The 23,016-nt window shown below is 39.1% G+C and overlaps 1 protein-coding gene and 1 long non-coding RNA gene across 3 annotated transcripts in view; both read right to left on the reverse strand.

Annotated features, from left to right (window-relative positions):
* The window catches only part of LOC141378508 (uncharacterized), an 842,893-nt gene that overhangs the window by 561,936 nt on the left and 257,941 nt on the right, over positions 1 to 23,016 (reverse strand). The gene's annotated exons all lie outside the window — the stretch shown is intronic.
* xkr6a (XK related 6a) overlaps positions 1 to 23,016 on the reverse strand; it is a 59,338-nt gene that overhangs the window by 34,887 nt on the left and 1,435 nt on the right. The window lies entirely within an intron of this gene.

Here is a 23,016-nt window from a genome sequence, read left to right on the forward strand (position 1 = left end):
CATAAGACCCGGGGATGAGTGGAAAACAGCGTTTAACACCCCTAGAGGGCATTTTGAGTACTGCGTTCTGCCCTTCGGCCTTTCCAACGCTCCGGCTGTTTTCCAGGCACTCGTCAATGACGTGTTGAGAGATATGATAGATCAGTTTATTTATGTCTACCTGGATGACATTCTGATTTTTTCTCACTCTCTCCAGGAACACGTTCAACACGTCAGGCGAGTGTTGCAGAGGCTGTTAGAGAATGGGCTTTATGTCAAGGCGGAGAAATGCGTTTTTCATGCACAGTCGGTTCAGTTCTTAGGACATATTGTGTCAGTCGAGGGGATGCGCATGGATCCAGAGAAGATTCAGGCTGTGGTAGATTGGCCAACCCCAGATTCCCGTAAGGCCCTGCAGAGGTTTCTGGGCTTTGCCAATTTTTACCGGCGTTTTATTCGCAATTTCAGCCAGCTCGCCGCACCTCTGACTTCCTTGACCTCCTCCAAGATGCCGTTCAGGTGGTCCAGTGCAGCTGAAGCTGTCTTTTTCAAACTAAAAGGCTGCTTCGTTTCAGCCCCGATCCTCATTGCCCCTGATCCTTCCCGGCAGTTTGTGGTGGAGGTCGATGCGTCTGAGGTTGGGGTCGGAGCCATTCTGTCCCAGCGCTCCTCCTCGGATGGCAAGATCCATCCTTGCGCGTATTTCTCTCATCGATTATCTCCTGCTGAAAGAAATTACGACATTGGTAATCGAGAGTTGTTGGCCGTCAAACTTGCTTTGGAGGAGTGGCGTCATTGGTTAGAGGGCTCGGGGGTGCCCTTTATCGTCTGGACCGATCATAAGAATCTTGAATATATTAGATCCGCTAAAAGATTAAACTCCAGGCAGGCTCGGTGGGCATTATTTTTCGGATGGTTTAATTTTACGATCTCTTACAGACCAGGCTCCAAAAACATCAAACCTGACGCATTATCACGTCTTTTCGACCCGTCGGATCGCACGTCATCACCTGATCCTGTGCTTCCCCAGGGGATTGTTGTAGCGAACATTTCCTGGGATATCGAGTCGAGGGTTCGCACAGCCTTGAATGGGGTAACGCCCCCGATCGGATGCCCACCGAGACGGTTATTCGTGCCGGAGGAATTACGGTCCGACGTTGTCCGGTGGGGTCATTCCTCCAAGGTAGCTTGTCACCCAGGGGTGAGTCGCACGTTATTCGTTATCAAACAACGATTCTGGTGGCCAACTATGGCTCGTGATGTGCGCGATTTTGTATTGGCTTGCTCTGTCTGTGCAGTTTCTAAGTCTTCCAATCGCCCACCTGCTGGGCTCCTTCAACCGCTGTCAGTACCTTCAAGACCCTGGTCACACATCTCGCTAGATTTTGTTACGGGTCTTCCATCCTCTAACGGTAACACGGTAGTTTTGACCGTGGTGGACAGGTTCTCGAAGGCTGCTCATTTTATCCCTCTGCCCAAATTACCATCAGCCAGAGAGACAGCGGTTGCTGTCATTGATCATGTCTTTCGCATTCATGGCCTCCCGACGGACGTGGTTTCTGACAGGGGGCCTCAGTTTGTCTCTAGATTCTGGAGAGAATTCTGCCGTTTATTGGGGCCACTGTTAGTCTTTCTTCTGGTTTTCATCCCCAGAGTAACGGTCAGACCGAGAGAGCCAATCAGGATCTTGAGCGCACATTGCGATGTTTGGTCTCGCAGAATCCCTCCTCCTGGAGTCAGCAACTTTCGTGGGTGGAGTACGCACATAATTCGTTACCAGTGTCGTCCACGGGCCTTTCTCCGTTTCATTGTAGTCTAGGTTACCAGCCACCAGTTTTTCCCAGTCTGGAATCCGAAGTCGCGGTTCCCTCTGTTCACGCCTTTGTCCAGAGGTGCCGTCGCACTTGGAACAGGGCCAGACAGACCCTCCTCCGAGTGGGGACGCGCACCAAGGCTAAAGCCGATCGCCACCGGTCTAAGCCTCCCGTTTACGTTGTCGGTCAAAAAGTGTGGCTTTCTTCTAAAAACATTCCTCTTCGCACCAGTTGCAATAAGTTAGCTCCTAAATTTATTGGCCCTTTTATTGTCACTAAAATCATTAGTCCAGTGGCAATCCGCCTCAAATTACCTCCAGCGTACAGGAGAATTCATCCCGTATTTCATGTATCCAAAGTAAAGCCCGTTTTTCATACGGCAATTAATCCGCACACTCCAGTTCCCCCCCCCGCCTCGTCTCGTAGATGGGGAGACTGCTTATTCGGTTAAGCGCATTCTGGACTCTAGACGGAGGGGACGAGGATTTCAGTACTTGGTGGACTGGGAAGGTTACGGTCCGGAGGAGAGAAGTTGGGTTCCAGCCGGGGACATACTGGACCACTCTCTTATCGATGATTACAATCGCCAGGTAGGCTCGTCTGGGGACGCCAGGAGGCGTCCCTAGGGGAGAGGGTAATGTCACGGTTGTGGATTCATCTGCTCCTTATTTGAAGTGTCTGCGTTGTGTGACAGTTCATTATTATGATACGTGTTTCTAAGTGTGTGTGCCTTTCTCTCTCTGTGTTTGTGTGGGTGTCGCGTGGCTGTCAGTGGGTGTTTGTTTTCATGTCATCAGCTGAGCGGTCACATGATCTTTGTTACCGGAACTGTTCCGTAGCGCCGCTCGGCTGATAATCAGCGCGCTACAGGTGTAGCGCATTTTTTGTGCCTATAAATGTTCAGCGTTCCTGTCTCACGTTGTCAGGTCGTTGTTTTGCTCACGGTTCTTTGTGTTTTGTCAGGCTCCTCTCTTCGCTGGTGGTGAGTGGTCTGGTTGTATTCCATGTTGCAGTATCTGATGCTTCCTGTTTCTTCCTGATGAATGTGTGATCCGCTCTGTTGATGAAGTACATCTGAGACATCCCGGTCTCTTCTATGACGAATGTTTTTTCTGCTCTGTTGATGAGTTTTATGAACATTTGATCAGTGCTGCCGAACCAGACCACCACTATATTATTCACCTGTTCAGTGCCTCCAGCCACTCACCATTATTCTGTCTATTTGTGAGAACTATATTAAAAGACTTTGTTTTTCTTGCAATTGGGTTCTTCATCTTTTATGTCACGTGACAGTTTTAGATTCTTTTGAACACATGTAGGTGCTTGTCAATCAGACTACGCTTCTCCGCTCGTTCTTGCTGTCAATTGCGGGAAAATGATCGATGAAAAGAGTTTCACTCAACTGTAGAGGCAGAGTTGCCATCAGTCAGATTTTGATACAAAACCTGCATTGAGCATGACTTTATGACAAACACAGAGCAGAATATAAAGACAGACTGAGCGGCTAGTTGACAGCCCCTTTGACTGGATTCACCTCTCACCTCTCCCCCGTGCTACAGTGTGTGTGTGTGTGTGTGTGTGTGTGTGTGTGTGTGTGTGTGCGGTGACAGCTCCCACATGCGCTCGATATAATCAATTAGAATATTCCGATCAAACTGACAACAATCGTACATCAACAACACATGGCAAGCAACGCGTTGATAATTACAAATAATCAGATTGCAAACAACCGTTATGTTTACACGTGTTGTAAAATGTGAGGGTCCATTAAGGGACTGGGCTGCAGTTTGGGGTGTGTGTGAAGCGGAGGGAGAGAGAAAAGAGCAGCGTTTTTTCCGCAATTACTATTTTCAGTAGGCTTGGGCGGTATTACGGTATTACGGTATTATGGTATATCGCGGGATCTAAAAATACCAACGGTGTCAGTTTCAATACCGTTATACCGTCATAAAATATTAAATATCCTTTATTTAATGCCTACAAAAACGTATGTGTGGTTGTCATCATGGGACAGTGTGGAGGAGAGAGGGAGAGGGAGGGGGAGAGAGGGAGAGGGAGAGGGAGGGGGATAGGGAGAGTGGGAGAAGTGACGTGACGTGACGGGACGAGTCGCGCTTCAAAGTGTCCTGCACTTTGGCAGTTTCGACTGAACAGAAGGGAGACGTGGTTAATATGAACGAGAGGTCTGCATTAGAGCTGAAGATCTTTGCCCGAACCCGGCGAGACCCGAAAAAATCCAAATACCTGCATTAAAATCCATCCCTGCAAAGGTCAAACAAATGATGATGAAGTAGTAAAAAAGCTAATTCTGACGGCGGTCAAGCCAGTCACTAGCTCAGAAAGAGCGGTTATTCCAGCCGCAGGTATTTTGCGGTCGCTCATACACTGCGTATTACTGTAGAGCCCTAAACCGCAAGCTGACAGGTAAAAAGACGAGGCCAGTCAGGCCACTCGCTACACTGAAACTGCTGTAATAGAAAATTAAATGGATGTTCCTGACTGGTAGAAGATGAACAAACAATCCTACCCAAAACTTGCAAAATCAGCCGGATCAGAACTCTGCATCTCAGCCTGTAGCAGCAGGAAAGGGTTTTCAGCTGCTGGACCCCGTAAGCGCAGGACTGCACTAAAGCCTGTGGCTTTAATAATGTTCCTCCACAAACACACGTAGCCTAGTCTTGGTGAGTAAAGGGTTTTTCAATTATAAATAAATATTAATTAAACCATATAATCATAATGTAGGCAGAGTATACAGGCTAATGGTGGCATTATTCTTTTAATATTCATCTTCACCGGCGCCTTAATGCCAGATTGTGAAGAGAAGTGGCGAAACAAATTTTGCACAGCCTTTATCTTAATTTCGTTATTGCCAAAATACCCGTCATCATTTACAGTTTATTTTAATTTGATTTGTTAAGCAAGATTTCTTTTCATTGGTGTGTTGGCCAATTTAAAAGCTAAGTGCATGTACCCAGGCCTATATAGAGTGCTGAGATGTTACGATGTTACAGAGGACTTATTTTATTTTTTGTTCCAACTTCCAAGTGGCATATAGTCTATGTTTGTTACGAATAAATTATGTTAAAACATATAAATGACTGATTCTTGAAAAAATGCATTAGAGCTGTGTGCATGAGCACATTTGAATAATGTCGGGCTGTAAATGGGTTCGGGCTTTATAAAGCTGTCAATCAAAATGTACCTGTCGGACTCGGGACCTGTCGGGTATAATTTTTATGGCCCGATTACAGCTCTCTGTATTCCCGCTGCAGTACCGAGGGAGCCGGCCAGATTTCTTATGATGTGGGAGTAAATTTCTGAATAAATCGCGGGAGAGATGTGTGTGTGTTTGTGTAAGAGAGAGAGAGAGAGAGAGAGAAAGAGAGAGAGAGAGAGAGAGAGAGAGAGAGAGATGCACAGTCGCTTGGCGCTCTCTCTCTCTCTCTCTCTCTCTCTCTCTCTTTCTTTCTGACCGCGAGCCTAAGGTCGCATAGAAGGTATTCAGTTTCTGAATGGTTTAGACTCAAGCCAACAGTTTGGTGACGCTGTCGGAGCCTTACGTCATAATTTTTTTATGACGCCGGTAATACCGGATACCGGGGTAAAATATGGAGGCGGTTTGACGGTATCAAAATTTGGATACCGCCCAAGCCTAATTTTCAGTGATGTTCCCTCTTTGGTGACTGATTTGTTGTACCACACGGAAAGTAATAAATATTTTTGAATCATTATGGAGTAATAAGTGAATCTCCCCTGCTATCTCTAACACAACAAAGAGACAGAGCAGGAAAGGTTTACATGTAATATTTTTCCTAAAGTGGTTTAAAGCAAAATACACAATGACACTCAATCAAACATATAATAATGAGGAACATAGAGACTTATTGAGTTATTAATGCACAGCAACGCTGCATGAAGAAAGGACAGACTTTGAAGGAATAAACAGTGCGAGGAGAGATCCATTATAGTGCACTGAACAAGTCTGAACAAGTTCCGTCCACGCGAGCACGGCAGACAGGTCTGTAAAATTACATAATTTATCGGTTTAAAGATATCGGCCTAATTTAGACATCGGATCGATAACGATAATTTTAAAAATAGCATTTATCGGCCGATAACGATATGGCCGCCGATATATCGTGCATCCCTAGATTTGTATTTCAATTTATTCATTTTTTCCACTTAACTGCAAATTAGAATAGAAACAATATAAAAAGCACACAAACATACTGACAGTAATATGTACTGTACAATGTTAGGGGCTTAGTGAAGGGTCAATTGTATCGTTTTCTTTATTGTATTTATTTATAGATTGTAGTGTTGTCATAATACTGGAATTTGTTACCAATCGATACTGAAAAAAAGTCTATTTCACGCTAACATTTGAGCGCTGTTGAGTGCATTCTTAAACAGTGTTGATTTGCCATTGTGTTCACATGCTCAACAGAATCGACTGTGATTGGCGATGAAGGTCATTAGTTCACCAAACTCATCGTTGTTTAACCACAGATACAGGAACACTGGAGCTTTTCAAAAATCACATAAATCGGCTGGTTTGTCTATACAAGCTGAGATACGAGTGATACGCTGATGAATCATGGCTTTTAAACGCTCCAGTGTCCCTGTATCTGTGGTTACACTGAGTAAATTGAGGTGAGTTTGGTGAACTGATGACCTTTACAGGCAATCACAGTCGTTTCTGTTGAGCATGTGAACACAATAGCCAATAAGAGCTGTTAAAGATTGTGCTTAAATGTTAGTGGGAAATGGACATTTTTAAAATTCCATTACCCTGACAATCCTAACAGATTTTATATTATATTTTAAAGAGATGCACTCCCACTAGAGCTGCACGATTCTGGCTAAAATGAGAATCGCGATTTTTTTGCTTAAAATAAAGATCACGATTTTCTCACGATTCTGTAGATGTAAAATAAAGGTATGGTAAAAACAAACATATGGCACAACATCGATGATAATATTATGTGTACGTCAACTGGTTTCTATAAATAATTCTATTCTACTTATAATAATTCTAATGTTGAATTATTATGTTTGAGATATATGCTTGCAATCTCTCATATTAGACCAATTTATTCACTGGTAAAATCAGACATTTGCCATTATCAGATTATATTCAACAATATATAGTGTAGACTAGTTATACTGACATTGTAAACATTTATTTTCATGCACAACTGTGGATTCGCTATCAAAGAAAAAACATATCAAATGCTTGTCGTAATCATAACTCTAAAATGTGATATGATCATTTAAATGAAGTGCACACTTTCGGTTTCATTTTGACTATAAGTGCTTGTTCATACTTCGCGCGCGGCTCCCAAACGATCACTCTGTGCCACAAACAATATTATTTGCAACTGTATTACCTGTTACTTGCAACATATGCACGTTCTGTTCACTAAAGTAGACGCACGCGCCCTCTTTGTGATAACCGCTCGCGGTCAGAAGCTAATGTCACGTGTAGGGTTGTAACGGTATGAATTTTTCACGGTATGATAATCGTCTAAAACAATACCACGGTTTGACGGTTTCGCGGTATACGGTATGTTACAAATGTTACAAAATAATAGAACAGTGAAGCAAATTTGACTTTTTCCAAATAATATATTTTTAGTTACTATAAACAACACCACTTACAATGAACAAATAAAAATAAGAAAATAATAAATAATGTGTCAAAGTCCAAATAAAGTCCAAATAAACATGGTGCAAATCCTCAGTAAAAAATAGATATAAATATTTACTATACTATAAATAGTTATATAACGAAACTAGATTCAATATGGAACATCCTTAGGTTTTATGTGCCAGCATGGATATGGTTGTCTATCGATATGGATTTGGATATGGTTGTCTGCAATGCAGACAAACAGCTGCACCTTCATTTGCGTCTTTTGAAAACAGCAAGAGCAGCAGTTCGTCTTTGCTGTGTCACTGTTTTGTCATGTTTCTGTGCTGCTGTGCATGCAAAAGTACTTAGTATGAGAATTATTTCATGAAAAACTTTTTTTTTGCGTTTTATTTAGCCGCGCATAAATGTATGCCTATCTCTCATTCCGTGTTGTTCAAAAAGCTTGGTCCACAAACAAAAGCGAAACCTATGCTTATTGGTTGTGATATAGCGAGTTTGAACCAATCTGGGCATGGAGGAGGGACAATGCATCAATGTATCATGTCTGATTTGTCCGGAGACACAGTGACGAGCGTTTCTTTGTCAAATCAGCGTTGTCAAATGTTGATGAAGTAACCGCACTGATTCCGGAGCCTCTGAAAGTCCGCGAATGTTATGCACTGGAAAGCTGAGATTCTCTTCTTTATGCCAATCTTTGAATTGTATGAATCGGATCAGCGGATCAAAAGTTATTAAACATTTAAGAGCAATACTTATTTTTAGCCGCGGGCGGCTGTCTCGGTCTTTAAGGGTTAAAACCGTTGATATGCAATTGTTCATGGTATGATAATCGTGCACGTTCAAATCTTGGTAAACCGTCATACCGGTATATTGTTACAACCCTAGTCACGTGTGATTTCCAGATCGCGAAAACATCATGTTTAGACAAAAATGACATTTTAGGTGAATTATACCTTATAAATACAGTATGTGACTCATTCAACATCATTTGGAGGAGTCAGTGTCACTGAGCATTGTGTGTGAAATAATGAAAAGACTCGTGCAGCCGCCTTTTCTTCTCTCCTGAACTTGAAAATATGATTGACAGAATCGTAGAAATGCTAGATTAAGATCGTCTAGGGCACAGGTGTCAAACTCAGTTCCAAAAGGGCCGCAGCTCTGCACAGTTTAGTTCCAACCCTAATTAAACACACCTGATCAAACTAATTGAGTCCTTCAGGCTTGTTTAAAACATTCAGGTAAGTGTGTTGGAGTAGGGTAGGAACTAAACTGTGCAGGGCTTCAGCCCTCCAGGAATTGAGTTTGACACCCCTGGTCTATAAGGGGTCGAATCGAGATCGCGATCTTTTAACGATTAATTGTGCAACTCTAACTCCCACTGAATCATCCCAAATCAAACTAAAATGATCAATTCTTTCCAAAAAGAGATACAGAATTTAAGTCATCTGGTGAAATTGTGTCAACATTGCAGGATAACAAAATATGTCAATACTAGATTCCAACATTGTGCCGCCCTATTCAGAAGATGATTTTCCATGCCACAGAACAGCGAGTGGACATGATGTGCATGTGTAAAGCAAATGAGGGAAGGGCTGAACAGATCCTCATGCTGTGCAAACTCAAGAGTCAAGCTGAGGTCTTACACTCTTAACACTGCAATCAGGCCTCATCAGTGTTAGATCTCTGCCAGCAGAAGCATATGTGCATCCAGAGAATGTGAACGCTGCCAACGGGGAACTAATGCTCTCTGTCAGCTTCTGCTTCAGCCCTGAGCTCCACACATGATCTTAACCGGCGTGACAGTCAACTAATTGTCTTATGCAGGCCTGCAGACTTCACTTCAAGTATACAGTTGAAGCCAGATTTATTAGACCTTTTTAAAATATTTCCCAAATGATGTTTAACAGAGCAAGGAATTTTTCGCAGTATTTTCTAAAATATTCTTCCTTCTGGAGAAAGTCTTATTTGTTTTATTTCGGCTAGAATAAAAGCAGCTTTTAATTTTTTTAAAACCATTTTAAGGTCAATATTATTAGCCCCTTTAAGCTATAAGTGTTTTCGATTGTCTACAGAACAAACCACTGTTATACAATGACTTGCCTAATTACCCTAACCAGCCTAGTTAACCTAATTAACCTAGTTAAGCCTTTAAATGTCACTTTAAGCTGTATAGAAGTGTCTTGAAAAATATCTAGTCAAATATTATTTACTGTCATCATGACAAAGATAAAATAAATCAGTTATTAGAGATTATGGTTATTAAAACTATCATGCTTAATAGCTACGTTAAATACGTTAAACAGAAATTGGGGGGAAAAATATCCAAGTGGAGGCTAATAATTCTGACTTGAATTGTATATAGTGTATATGTTCGATTTATATGACTATAGTTAAATTATAAAGGGGTTCAATATGATTCAGAAGCATATCGGAAAATAAATATCGTGAGGTGTTATTCATTTTATTACAATCAAGCTAGTTTTACACCACAAAATTCTCAATATTTGAATGCAAAAAATATAATAAACTTTTACAGTACATAAAAGTACAAGCGAAGTGGAGGAACATTAAAAAATAAATATATAAAAGTCTAATTTTAGGAATATTACTATTTACATAGTGATAACAATACACAGAAGTTACAATTACAATTTATTACAAATTCAATGATGCATTTATTAAATTTTATTTAACTATGTATGCTTTTTACCACATGCACTTTCCAATTAAAAACATTCATGTAATAGTAATATATGACTAAGGGTGCACTCATACTAGGTTATCCAAACCATGCCTAGGTGCATTTGTTCTGAATCGGGCCCAGGCGTGGTTCAGTTGGCCGGCCCTAGCTCGGTTGGAATAGGTATGCCAGAGCGCGGTTTGGTTGAGCTTTGGTGCAGTATGCTAGTTGTGTGAGTGCAAAGTGTGTGTAAGTCCCTTTTATAAGGCCCTGAAACCCCCCGTTTCAGCAGGGTGTTTTCACACCTCTAGTTTGGGAAAAAGTCAGGAAAGTGAGTATCGGGGGAGGGAAAATGGGAAGGGTTTAAATAAAAATGGGAGTTTCCATTTGGGCACGCGCTGATTTTCACCGAGGAAAAACAAACACGACAGTGTGTTTAATGACGGTGTAATGTTTGATACCGCACGTCATATAAGAGAAAAAACCTCTGCAATTCTCGGTAACTCAGATGCACTCGGTAGGTCAGAAAGCCGTGTGTGTGTAGACAATCCTGTCACAAAATGCGGCAAAAATTAAACACGATGGTCGGCAATAGTTTGCTTACAGTGTTCACGTGTTTACACTCAGAGAGCAGCATTTACAGTGGATCTTTCAGTCCATAATATTGTAGTGAAGTTAACGTAAACTAAGTAATTTAGAAATCCTTTTGACTAAGGTCTGTCTGTAAACACTGGAAGAGTACTGGTGATGATACGAACTATAACTTTGCCATCTGAATAAACAAAGAAAGGGCGCTGATCGCACACACTTACCAAATCTGTAGAGACAGGACAATCAACACATACTGGAGCTGCGTCTTTTTTTAAAGGAGATGAGAAGCAAATCCGGATTTCTCCATTTCCAGATGAGAAAAGCTCTCGAGTAAAAAATGTTCCATACAAACGTATTTCTGCCGCACGTCACATACACTGTGATCCACACGTGAGTCCAGCAGCGCTCTCACAAAGAGAAAATGAAAACAAAAACCTTCACTGCAGCACATTATAAAAGCAACACTGACAACCCGTATCTCCAAACAATTCTTATTCTTTTCCCACTACTTTTGGCAACACAACGTGGCGTCTGTCTGCCGTCTGAACACTGTTTCAGGTACAGTCTTCAAAGCTAGCATGCATAGATCTCATGGCCGTGACGCAGCTTCAAAAATTAGTTTCAAACCGGAAGTACGAATTTGCTCGAAATAATGCAAAAACAACCCATTTCCACTTTTTAGTGAAATATAGGTGTCCTAATAGTGTTTTAAGCAGTGTGGGAGACATATACGACTGTCAATGGCTCAAAACATGTGTTTTGGTGTTTCGTGACCCTTTAAGGTACTGTTTCATATGGATTTATTAATCATTTTTACTTTTCAATAAACGCAAACTGTCATAGTTTACCAAAGATGCATCCCCCTTACTGCACAATAGCTGCACCTTCAGCAAACCTCCTAATGTCTGCGGCACGAGGACTTTTATGATCATTTATGAGCGTCAAAAGTAGTGGATCTGTTCCGTAAAATATTTGACTGTGTCTCTGCATCCCAAACCACTAAAATGTATATAAACAATCTTATTTTACAACAATATTTCATGTTTAATTCAATAAATTTTTGGTTGCAGTTTTTTTTTTTGGAACTTACTTGCAATCTCAGAGTGTATGGTTTAATTTTTCCAGATTTTCCAGTTGTTATTAAAATCTTCCAAATGTCAGTGGTGCTGATGTCCAGCCTTATTTCATGGCTATCTGCTCATATTGAGCTCTATTTCACATGGAGAGCTGCAAATAAACCCCATATCACAGAGGATACACATCAGGATCTCCACATCAGACCAATGCAAGAACACACAGCTTCCCAATCAGCAAGAAATATGACCTTGGGCCGGCTAAAATATTTACAGCGTCCTGAAGACAAACTGAATGTCCAAGCAAGAGGGATGCAGCGAAAACAAGCCCGCCACACCGAGGTTTGTTTTGCCTCTCTCAGAGGTCATTCAAGTGAATTAATTACAAGCTCTATCGATTTCACACTCTCAAGCTCAAACCGAGCCCGTCATTCTGCTGAAATGAACTGTTTGGCATCGTTACACAGATGGTTAGAGGATGGCGAATGAGCCATAAAGCAAGAGAAAGACAAACAGTTTTAACTGAGCGCTGCCTGTCGTGATGATAAAAAAAGCATCTATTTGTGTGTGCATTAGAGGATGACACGGGAGTGAATTTTCACTCCTGTCCCGTCCCACTCCCACAGAAAGAAATCCCGATTCCCGTCCTATCCCACTCCCAGAGCAAAGTTAAATAAATAATCCTGTCCCATCCCGCTCCTGGTAAAATGACTCCCGCTCCTGTACCGCTCCCATATATGTGTGTGTATATATATATATATATATATATATATATATATATATATATATATATATATATATATATATATATATATATATTTATTTATTTTTTTTCTTTTAGTCTTTAAGTAATAAATAAAATTTGATTTTATCTGCTTCCATCCCGTTTTAGAACAGCTGCTGAGTCCCTGTTTCTTATTTTTCTGGAGATCAATTACAGTAAATTAAATAGTCTGCAATAGTTTAATAAACCAAAACAGCTCATAAAGCCGCATTTTACTCATTTATTGAAAAGTTTTTTAATAAACATGTAAACAATTTTCATCCAAAATGCTCTTGCATAATGAAAGAGAGAAATGCAGCATTGCACATATTAAGCATATTGATTAAACATTGACAAGTTTTGAAAAATCAAAAAAGCAGAAACAAAAGTTGTACATACATGCGCACATATGATTGACAGAATCGTAGAAATGCTGGGCTAAGATCGTGTAGGGGTCTCTATCTTGATTCAACCCTACACACAATCCTAATTCGGCTTTTCTACAAGTTTCTGCAGATTTTGTGCGATACGAACATTTAGAAATGAAACTAAAGAGAGAGTAGTTGTTTATTTTTATTAGTAATTGTTCATAATATGGAATTTGATCGTAAGCTTGGCAAGCAGTTTGGAGAATTTGATGTTTCCCCATTTAAACAGAATGCCCATGCATACTGCCAGAGAGGAGTTTCAAAGATGGCCGCCGAGTGAAATGACTTGCCTTAAAGGGACTTTGGTAAAACTGGCCTCAGACAGTTTAGTTTAGTCTGCTTCAAAACTGCAGGGAAATATCAGGCTGATTATTTTACCAACAATATTGATAGCCTATTGCAGATTTCAAAGAAAAACATTAATATTAAAAAAGAAACATAAGCTGGACCACAACAGATGTCAATGTCATAATGAATGTTCAAATAATGTAGCCCTTAGTTTACAGCAAGCATCATGTTTTTAGTTAGATTGTGCCGTCTGTCATGTATAGGCCTATAGGTCTGTTATTTTTTTACTGAAGAAGATATATTACTTGAGTTTATCACCAGAGCTATAGAAACTGTATTTGTGACGTTAGCGTGATCAAAACAGGAACAAAAGGTCCGGATCCAAGTGCAGATTTATTACGATGTGCATCAAACAGAAAAACAAGGTGTAAAAAGTGCAAAATAACAAATAAACAACAAAACAAGAAACTATAACAAATCAGAAACAGGGCTTAGGAATCACAAACTCCATATACAAGACTTACTAGTTCACGAAGACAAGAAAGACAAACGACGCAGTCACAAACAGAGGTGGAATGGTTGTATTGACCTTATTCTAAAATGCGGAAGTGCGCCTGTTTTCTCGATTGTCTTAGAACTTCCGATTCAGTCGCCTATGGGAGAAATGACTAAGAATAATAAACGGCAGAAAATGGCCAAACTACTTGCTCTACAAACAAATGTTTGCATGACTACACAGACCAAGTAGCATAATATAATAAGAAAATATTAAATTGCAACATCAAGCAGCGTAACGAGCAGTTGTTAACGTCAAAAAATGAATGGAAGTGAATGTGACCGGAAGTCGCGAGACAAAAAGATTCAAATGGCAGCGCCCGCTCGTCAGCTGAGAATAAGGTGAATAGATAGTCCAGGAAATCAACAGGAAACAGGGACAGCTGTGATGGCCAATCAGTGTAAGTGAACCGGGTGTAATGCGCGTGGTATATATGGACTTGTAGTTCTTGGGCGCTATAGTTCACTCTCAGAGTCCGTTGAACTACAGCGCCCTCAGGTGGTCACTGACAATCATGACAGTATTATGCTTTAAAAAAAAACGGCACAGTCTCGGGATGGGATCGAATCTGTATGGATCAAGAATTTTGGTATTAAGATAGGATCAGTTACAAAAAAATGGTATCGGTGCATCCCTAGAATTCACGTGTGGAAAATGCCAATGGAACTCCTGCAAGTAAACAAACCGGCAGACACAAAATGTCACTTTTGACAATGGAGGGACGACTGTGCTGGCTGACTGTATCCCTGCTCATAGTACACTATATAGTTTGTATACAGTACGTCACTTTAGACAAAGTATATATTTCGAGAATATAGCGTGCCTGTCGCTGGAAAACAATGTTTTAATGCATTGCAAATGGCGAAGGCGCATAGCAAGTCACTTGAGGAGGAGAAGTGAATTAATTTAGCTAAACTGCGACATGCTCATCTTCCGGAAATATTACCAACAATCCATCAGGTAAGTTTCTCTCTCTCTCTGTGTAAATCTGTTGGTAAAGCGCTGTCGACAAATATTTTTCCTCCACATCCTATAAAATTGTACTACAAAAGCTGGACATTTGTCCAAAACGGCGCAGTACTTTTTGCGGTTGGGTCTGTTTTAGTCCGAATCATATTCTCACCACAAACAAACCGCTCCTCTTCAAGCAGGTCTCGGTACGATTTTTTTTGTCTGCTTTTGATGCGCACTGAAGTACGATTGCTATATTCACACCTGCCCAAACGAACCGCACCAAGAGGGAAAATGAACTTGTGCGATTCAACCGATCTAAATAAAGCAGGTGTGAAAACACCCTAAAACACAGTTTTTCATAATTAGATACAAATTTCATGGTAAAATTACCAAAAATAAATCATTTAAAAAAAATCACCCCTTTTACCAGACTCACTGATTTATGTGTACATCTTTTTATTTGCAGACAAGCACTAGTCAAAACAACCATCGCATACATCCCATCAAAACAAACCACAAAATCAGCCTCTTTCCTCAACGTGTCCCATAATAAAAAAGCCTACATTACAACAATATTGCTTAAAATGCCACTAAAATACAGTATTTAAATACAAATACATTTCTGGAATAACTGAAAAGACCAGAGAACAAAAAGGACCACCCTTTCTCCAGCCCGGCTACTGGCCTGATTTATGTGTGCATTCTTTTTTTCATACATGCACCAGTCAAAACAACCATCCAGTATCTGAACAAACCACAAAATCAGCCTCTTTCCTCCACATTTGTCCCAAAACTTTAAGAAAGCATGTCATGCACTAAAAAATAGCTTAAAACGCCACTAAAAAGTATTTAAATACAAATAGATTAGTGGAATAACTGCAAAAAGGTCTACTCATTTAGGGAAAAGGACAACCCCTTTCACCAGGCTGACTTCAGCATTATTTATGGGTGCATTTTTATTTTTTGGACATGCACCATTTAAAACAACTATAATGTGCATGATGCATCCCATCAAAACAAACCACAAAATCAGCTTTTTTCCTCCACACTTGTCCAATAATAAAAAGCATGCACAAAACACAATAGTGCTTATAATGCCACTAAAATATAGTATTTAAATACAAATATATTAGTGGGATAACTGCAAAAAGGACCAGCCTTCTCCAGGCTGACTACTGGCCTGATTTATGAGTGCATCTTTTTTCTCGGTTATGCACCAGTCAAAACAACCATCCAGTATCTAAACAAACCACTAAATCAGCCTCTTTCCTCCACATTTGTCCTGAAATTTTAAAAAGAAAAAGCATGTCATGCACTAAAAATCTGCTTAAAACGCCACTAAAAAGTATTTAAATACAAAAGGATTAGTAGAATAACTGCAAAAATTGCCTACTTGTTTAGGAAAAAGTACCACCTTTTTCACCAGACTGACTACGGCCTGATTTAGGGTGCTTTCACATCTGTAGTTCGCTTCATTTGGTCCGGACCAAGGGTAATAAATGATACATTGTTGCATCTTCTGCCGTTTTTGGGTCGTTTTCACACCACACTGCTGGCTTTGGTTCGAACCAGTTGAAAATAACCAAAATGCAGTCATCTGACAAAATCCACATCTCTCATTGGCCAGATGTTGTTGAACATATTTACTAAACTGCTTATTGATTGGTCAGAATTCACGTGCGGGAAAATGCCAGTGAACTCCCGCACGTAAACAAAACCTTTTACTCTGGAGGGACGACTGTGCTGGCTGATTGTATCCCTGCTTTAGACAAACTATACATTACGAAAATGAAGCGCGCCCGCGGCTGGAAAACAGTGTTTAATGCATCGCTCGTCACTTCAGGAGGAGCGGTGAATTAATTTAGCTAAACTGCGACATGGTCATCTTGCGGAAATATTACCAACGATCCATCAGGTAATGTTTTCCCCTCTCTCTCTCTCTCCCTCTCTGTTGGTAAAGCGCTGTCAACAAATATTTTTCCTCCATATCCCATAATGCACAGCGCATCGGCCTACGGCAGCTGAATTAGTCTAAAACGCGCAGTACTTTTTGCGGTTGGACCTGTTTTAGTACGGATCATTGTTCGTTTGAAAGCGTACCGAGACCACCTCTTCAAGCAGGTCTCGGTACGCTTATTTGGTCCGCTTTTGGTGCGCACTCGAGTACGATTGCTGCATTCTCACCTGCCCAAACGAACCGCACCAAAAGGGCAAACAAACTCTAGTGCGATTCAATCGAACTAAATAAGGCAGGTGTGAAAGCACCCTTATTTCCAGACATGCACCATTCAAAACAACCATCCTGTTGTTTCGATCTAATTTCGATCTAATAAAAAGCATGCACTAAATACAATATAGCTTAAATACCACTAAAATACAGTATTTACATACAAAAAAATTAGTGGAATAAATGCATAAAAAGGTCTACTCATTAAGGAACAAATACCACCTCATTCACCAGGCTGACTACGACCTGATTTATGTGTGCATCTTTATTTTTCGAACATGCACCATTCAAAACAACCATAGTGTACATCCAATCACTAAAATACAGCATTTAAACCTCATAATTAAATGTAAAATTAGTGTAAGGACTGCAAAAAGCACCCCTTACACCAGGCTGGCTATTAGCCTGATTTATGTTTGGATTTTTTTTTTCTGGACATGCACCAGTCAAAACCAGCATGCATTAAACACAAAATTGCTTAAAATACCACTAAAATACCATATTTAAATACAAATACATTAGTGGAATAACAGCAAAAAGGACCACCCCTTTCACCAGGCTGACTAGGGGTCTGATTTATGTGTGCATCTTTTTATTTCAGACATGCACCAGTCAAAACAACCATCCTGTGCATCAAAAACTAAACCCAAAATCATCATCTTAGCTCTACACTCGTCCCATAATAAATAGCATACATAAAATGGCAGGACAATTCAGTATTCAAACCTCATAAAAAAAGCAAAAATAATGGAATAACTGCAAATACGTCCACATTTTAGAGCTTAACAGCATCCACTTTGACAAGACTGGCTACTGTGCTTTATGTGTGCATCTTTATTTTCAGACATGCACCACTCAAAACAACCATCCTGCACATCTCATTAAAACAAACCACAAAATTAGCCTCTTCCCTTTACATTTTCCTACAATACAAAAAGCATGCAGTCTAAAACAATAACTCAAGAGGTCTGTTATCACTATATAGTTTATTACATTGTTCTAACTTAAAAATTCTAAATTGCTGATTAGATTCAAACTTTTAAGTTGTCAGAATAATTTCATTAAATTTTCACAGCAGAAAATATTGATAACTACATCAACTAAAAAAATGCAGCTTATTTAAGGGTGAATATGTCTGTCAGTTAGTTTGAAACAATATTTAACTAGTAGCTACCCAAAGAAATTGTGTTGATAATTTTCTACAAAAATAAAGTTCTGGATTTCAAAGCTCCTCCCCAACTGAACAAGCAAGAAGCAAGTCTGGACAAGTTTTAGGCAAACTGTTTGGCACAAAGGACATTTTAAGGTGAGATATCTGAGTTTTATTTAATTTCCAAATCAATGTTCTCCATTCCACTAGAGTAGTGGTCACCAAACTTGTTCCTGGAGGGCCGGTGTCCTGCAGATTTTAGCTCCAACCCTAATCAAACACACCTGAACAAGCTAATCAAGGTCTTACTAGGTATACTTGAAACATCCAGGCAGGTGTGTTGAGGCAAGTTGGAGCTAAACCCTGCAGGGACACCGGCCCTCCAGGACCGAGATTGGTGACCCCTGCACTAGAGTGTTGGCTACTCCTGGTAAATACGGTTAACGTTAGCAATGCTTTTTGACTAAAAAAAAGGTTTTTTTTATTGCTTTACAAGAATACACAAGAATTTAAGGAGGACCAAATGTAGATGCAAAGACCTTAATGAGGAGGCAAGTAATGACAATTGCCATTATTGGTGATCAGTCTACTTTGGAATTGAACCACAAGATGAGTTCAAACCATGAATGGGCATGAGAATCCTAAATGGAATGGATATCTCAATGTGCTGTGGTCTGCTGATGGGCGCAATATACACTCTCAGGGGCGGACTGGGACAAAAATTCAGCCCTGGCACTGTAGCCACATCAGCCCACATAACCACACCGACACAGCCCCACCCACGGACACGCACATTCACTATTTATTTTGGTGTACAGATGGTGAAATAACATGACATTCTTGCCAGATTTTGATTACATTCATGTAGTGAAATTGGACCCCGTCATCAAAACAAACCACAAAGACACTTGTCCCCATTAAAAAAAACGTCCACAAAATATGATAATTAAATACGAAATTAGTAGAAAAACTGAAAGAAGGTATACTTATTTAGAAAAAATAACCACTCCTCAACCTCCAGGCTGACTACTGGCCTGGTTTATGTGTGCATCTTTTTATTTCCGGACATGCACCAGTCAAAAAAAAACATCCTGTACATCTCATCTAAACAAACCACAAAAATCATTCTCTTAACGCCACATTTGTCCCATAATAAAATAAGAAGGCACTAAAAACACTATTACTTAAAATGCCACAAAAATACAGTATTTAAACCTCATAATTCAATACAAAATTAGTGGAATGATTGCAAAAATCGCTATATTAAGGAAAAAGAATCACCCTCTTCACCAGGCTCAATGATTTATGTTTAAATCTATTTTTCGAACCTGCACCAGTCAAAACAAAGCACAAAATCCATGTTTGTCCCATAATAAAAAAGCATGTCATGAACAAATAAAATGGTTAAAATGCCAAAAAAAAACTGTATTATAAACTGTATAAAAACAAATGCATTAGTGGATTAACTGCATTTACGACTACTCATTTAGGGAAAAGGACCACCCCTTTGACAGTCTACCAGACTACTGGCCTGATTTATGTGTGTAAAATCTCTTTCCTCCACACTTGTCTTTTAATATAAAGGATGCATAAAATGGCACTAAAATACAGTATGTAAATCGCCTAATTACACACAAAATAAGCAAAGTAATTGGACAAGGAAAATACAGCCGTAAAATACAGTAACCTCATTAAAAAATTTGTGAAACGACTGCAAAAAGCCCCCTTTTCACTACTTGTCTGATTTATGAGTGCATCTTTTTTTTTCTCCATTAAAAACAACCATCCCGTGCAACCCATCAAAACAAACCACAAAAATCATCCTCTTACCGCCACATATGTCCAATAATAAAATAAGCATGCACTAAAAACAATAAATGACACTAAAATACAGTATTTAAACATCATAATTAAATACAAAATTAAGTGGAATAATTGCAAAAATCGTTATATTAAGGAAAAAGAATCACCCTCTTCACCAGGCTCACTGATTTATGTTTAAATCTTTTTTTTTTTTCGGACCTGCACCAGTCAAAACAAAGCACAAAATCCATGTTTGTCCCATAATAAAAAAGCATGTCATGCACAAATAAAATGGTTAAAATGTCACACACAAAAATAACTGTATTATAAACAGTATAAAAACAAATACATTAGTGGATTAACTGCATACTCATTTAGGAAAAAGAATCACCCCTTTAACCAGTCTGACTACTGGCCTGATTTATGTGTGCATCTTTTGCACCAGTCAAAACAACCATCCTGTACATCTCATCAAAACAAACCACAAAATCAGCCTCTTTCCTTCAGACTTATCCTTTAATTAAAAATCCTTTAATTAAAATCCTTTAATTAAAAAGGATGCATATGGCACTAAAATACAGTATGTAAACTTCATAATTACACGCAAAGTGAAATAATTGGACAAGGAATATACAGCAGTAAACTACAGTAACCTCATTAAAAAAATTGTGAAAGGAATGCAAAAAGCCCCCCTTTTCACTACTGGTCTGGTTTATGTGTGCATCTTTTTTTCACACATGCACCAGTCAAAACAACCATTCTGTACATCTCAAAGCAAACCACAAAATCAGTCTCTTTCCTCCACACTTGTCTCATAATAAAAAGCATGAATAAAACGGCACTAAAATACAGTATTTAAACCTCATAATTAAATGCAAAATTAGTGAATTACCTAGACAAGGACAAAGAGCCTCCACTTTGACAAGGCTGGCTACTGTGCATTATCTGTGCATTTTGTTTTTCAGACAGGCACCAGTCAAACAACCATCCTGTACATCTCATCTAAACAAACCCCAAAAATCATTCTCTTAACGCCACATTTGTCCCATAATAAAATAAGCATGCACTAAAAACACTATTACTTAAAATGCCACAAAAATACAGTATTTAAACCTCATAATTCAATACAAAATTAGTGAAATGATTGCAAAAATCGATATATTAAGGAAAAAGAACCACCCTCTTCACCAGGCTCACTGATTTATGTTTAAATCTATTTTTCGAACCTGCACCAGTCAAAACAAAGCACAAAATCCATGTTTGTCCCATAATAAAAAAGCATGTCATGCACAAATAAAATGGTTAAAATGTCACACACAAAAATAACTGTATTATAAACAGTATAAAAACAAATACATTAGTGGATTAACTGCATACTCATTTAGGAAAAAGAATCACCCCTTTAACCAGTCTGACTACTGGCCTGATTTATGTGTGCATCTTTTGCACCAGTCAAAACAACCATCCTGTACATCTCATCAAAACAAACCCCAAAAATCATCCTCCTACCGCCACATTTGTCCCATAATAAAATAAGCATGCACTAAAAACACTATTACTTAAAATGCCACAAAAATACAGTATTTAAACCTCATAATTCAATACAAAATTAGTAGAATGATTGCAAAAATCGCTATATTAAGGAAAAAGAACCACACTTTTCCCCAGGCTCAATGATTTATGTTTAAATCTTTTTTTCGGACCTGCACCAGTCAAAACAAAGCACAAAATCCATGTTTGTCCCATAATAAAAGCATGTCATGCACAAATAAAATGGTTAAAAGGTCACAAAAAAACTGTACTGTAAACAGTATAAAAACAAATACATAAGTAGATTAACTGCATATAGGACTACTCATTTAGGAAAAAGGACCACCCCTTTGACCAGTCTGATTACTGGCCTGATTTTTGTGTGCATCTTTTTTTATTTTTACATATGCACCAGTCAAAACAACCATCCTGTACATCTCATCAAAACAAACCACAAAATCAGCCTCTTTTCTTCCACAATTGTCTTTTAATAAAAAAGGACGCATATGGCACTAAAATACAGTATGTAAACCTTATAATTACACGCAAAATTAGTGAAATAATTGGACAAGGAATATACAGCAGTAAAATACAGTAACCTAATCAACCTAACCTAACCTAATACAGTAACTTTTTTTCACACATGCACCAGTCAAAACAACCATTCATCTCAAAGCAAACCACGAAATCAGCCTCTTTCCTCCACACTTGTCTCATAATAAAAAGCATGAATAAAACGGCACTAAAATACAGTGTTTAAGCCTCATAATTAAATGCAAAATTAGTGAATTAACTAGACAAGGACAAACAGCCTCCACTTTGACAAGGCTGGCTACTGTGCATTATCTGTGCATTTTGTTTTTCAGACAGGCGCAGTCAAACAACCATCCTGTACATCTCATCAAAACAAACCCCAAAAATCATCCTCTTACCGCCACATTTGTCCCATAATAAAATAAGCATGCACTAAAAACACTATTACTTAAAATGCCACAAAAATACAGTATTTAAACCTCATAATTCAATACAAAATTAGTGGAATGATTGCAAAAATCGATATATTAAGGAAAAAGAACCACCCTCTTCCCCAGGCTCAATGATTTATGTTTAAATCTATTTTTCGGACCTGCACCAGTCAAAACAAAGCACAAAATCCATGTTTGTCCCATAATAAAAAAGCATGTCATGAACAAATAAAATGGTTAAAATGCCACACAAAAAAAACTGTATTATAAAAAGTATAAAAACTAATACATTAGTGGATTAACTGCATATAGAAATACTCATTTAGGAAAAAGGACCAACCCTTTGACCAGTCTGCATGACTACTGGCCTGATTTTTGTGTGCATCTTTTTTTTTATTTTTACACATGCACCAGTCAAAACAACCATCCTGTACATCTCATCAAAACAAAGCCTCTTTCCTCCACACTTGTCTCGTAATAAAAAGGATGCATATGGCACTAAAATACAGTAACCTCATAATTACACGCAAAATTAGTGAAATAATTGGACAAGGAAAAT

Source organism: Danio rerio, chromosome 17, assembly GCF_052040795.2.
Source record: "Danio rerio strain M-AB ecotype USA chromosome 17, GRCz13ab, whole genome shotgun sequence".
Classification (NCBI taxonomy): Eukaryota; Metazoa; Chordata; class Actinopteri; order Cypriniformes; family Danionidae; genus Danio; species Danio rerio.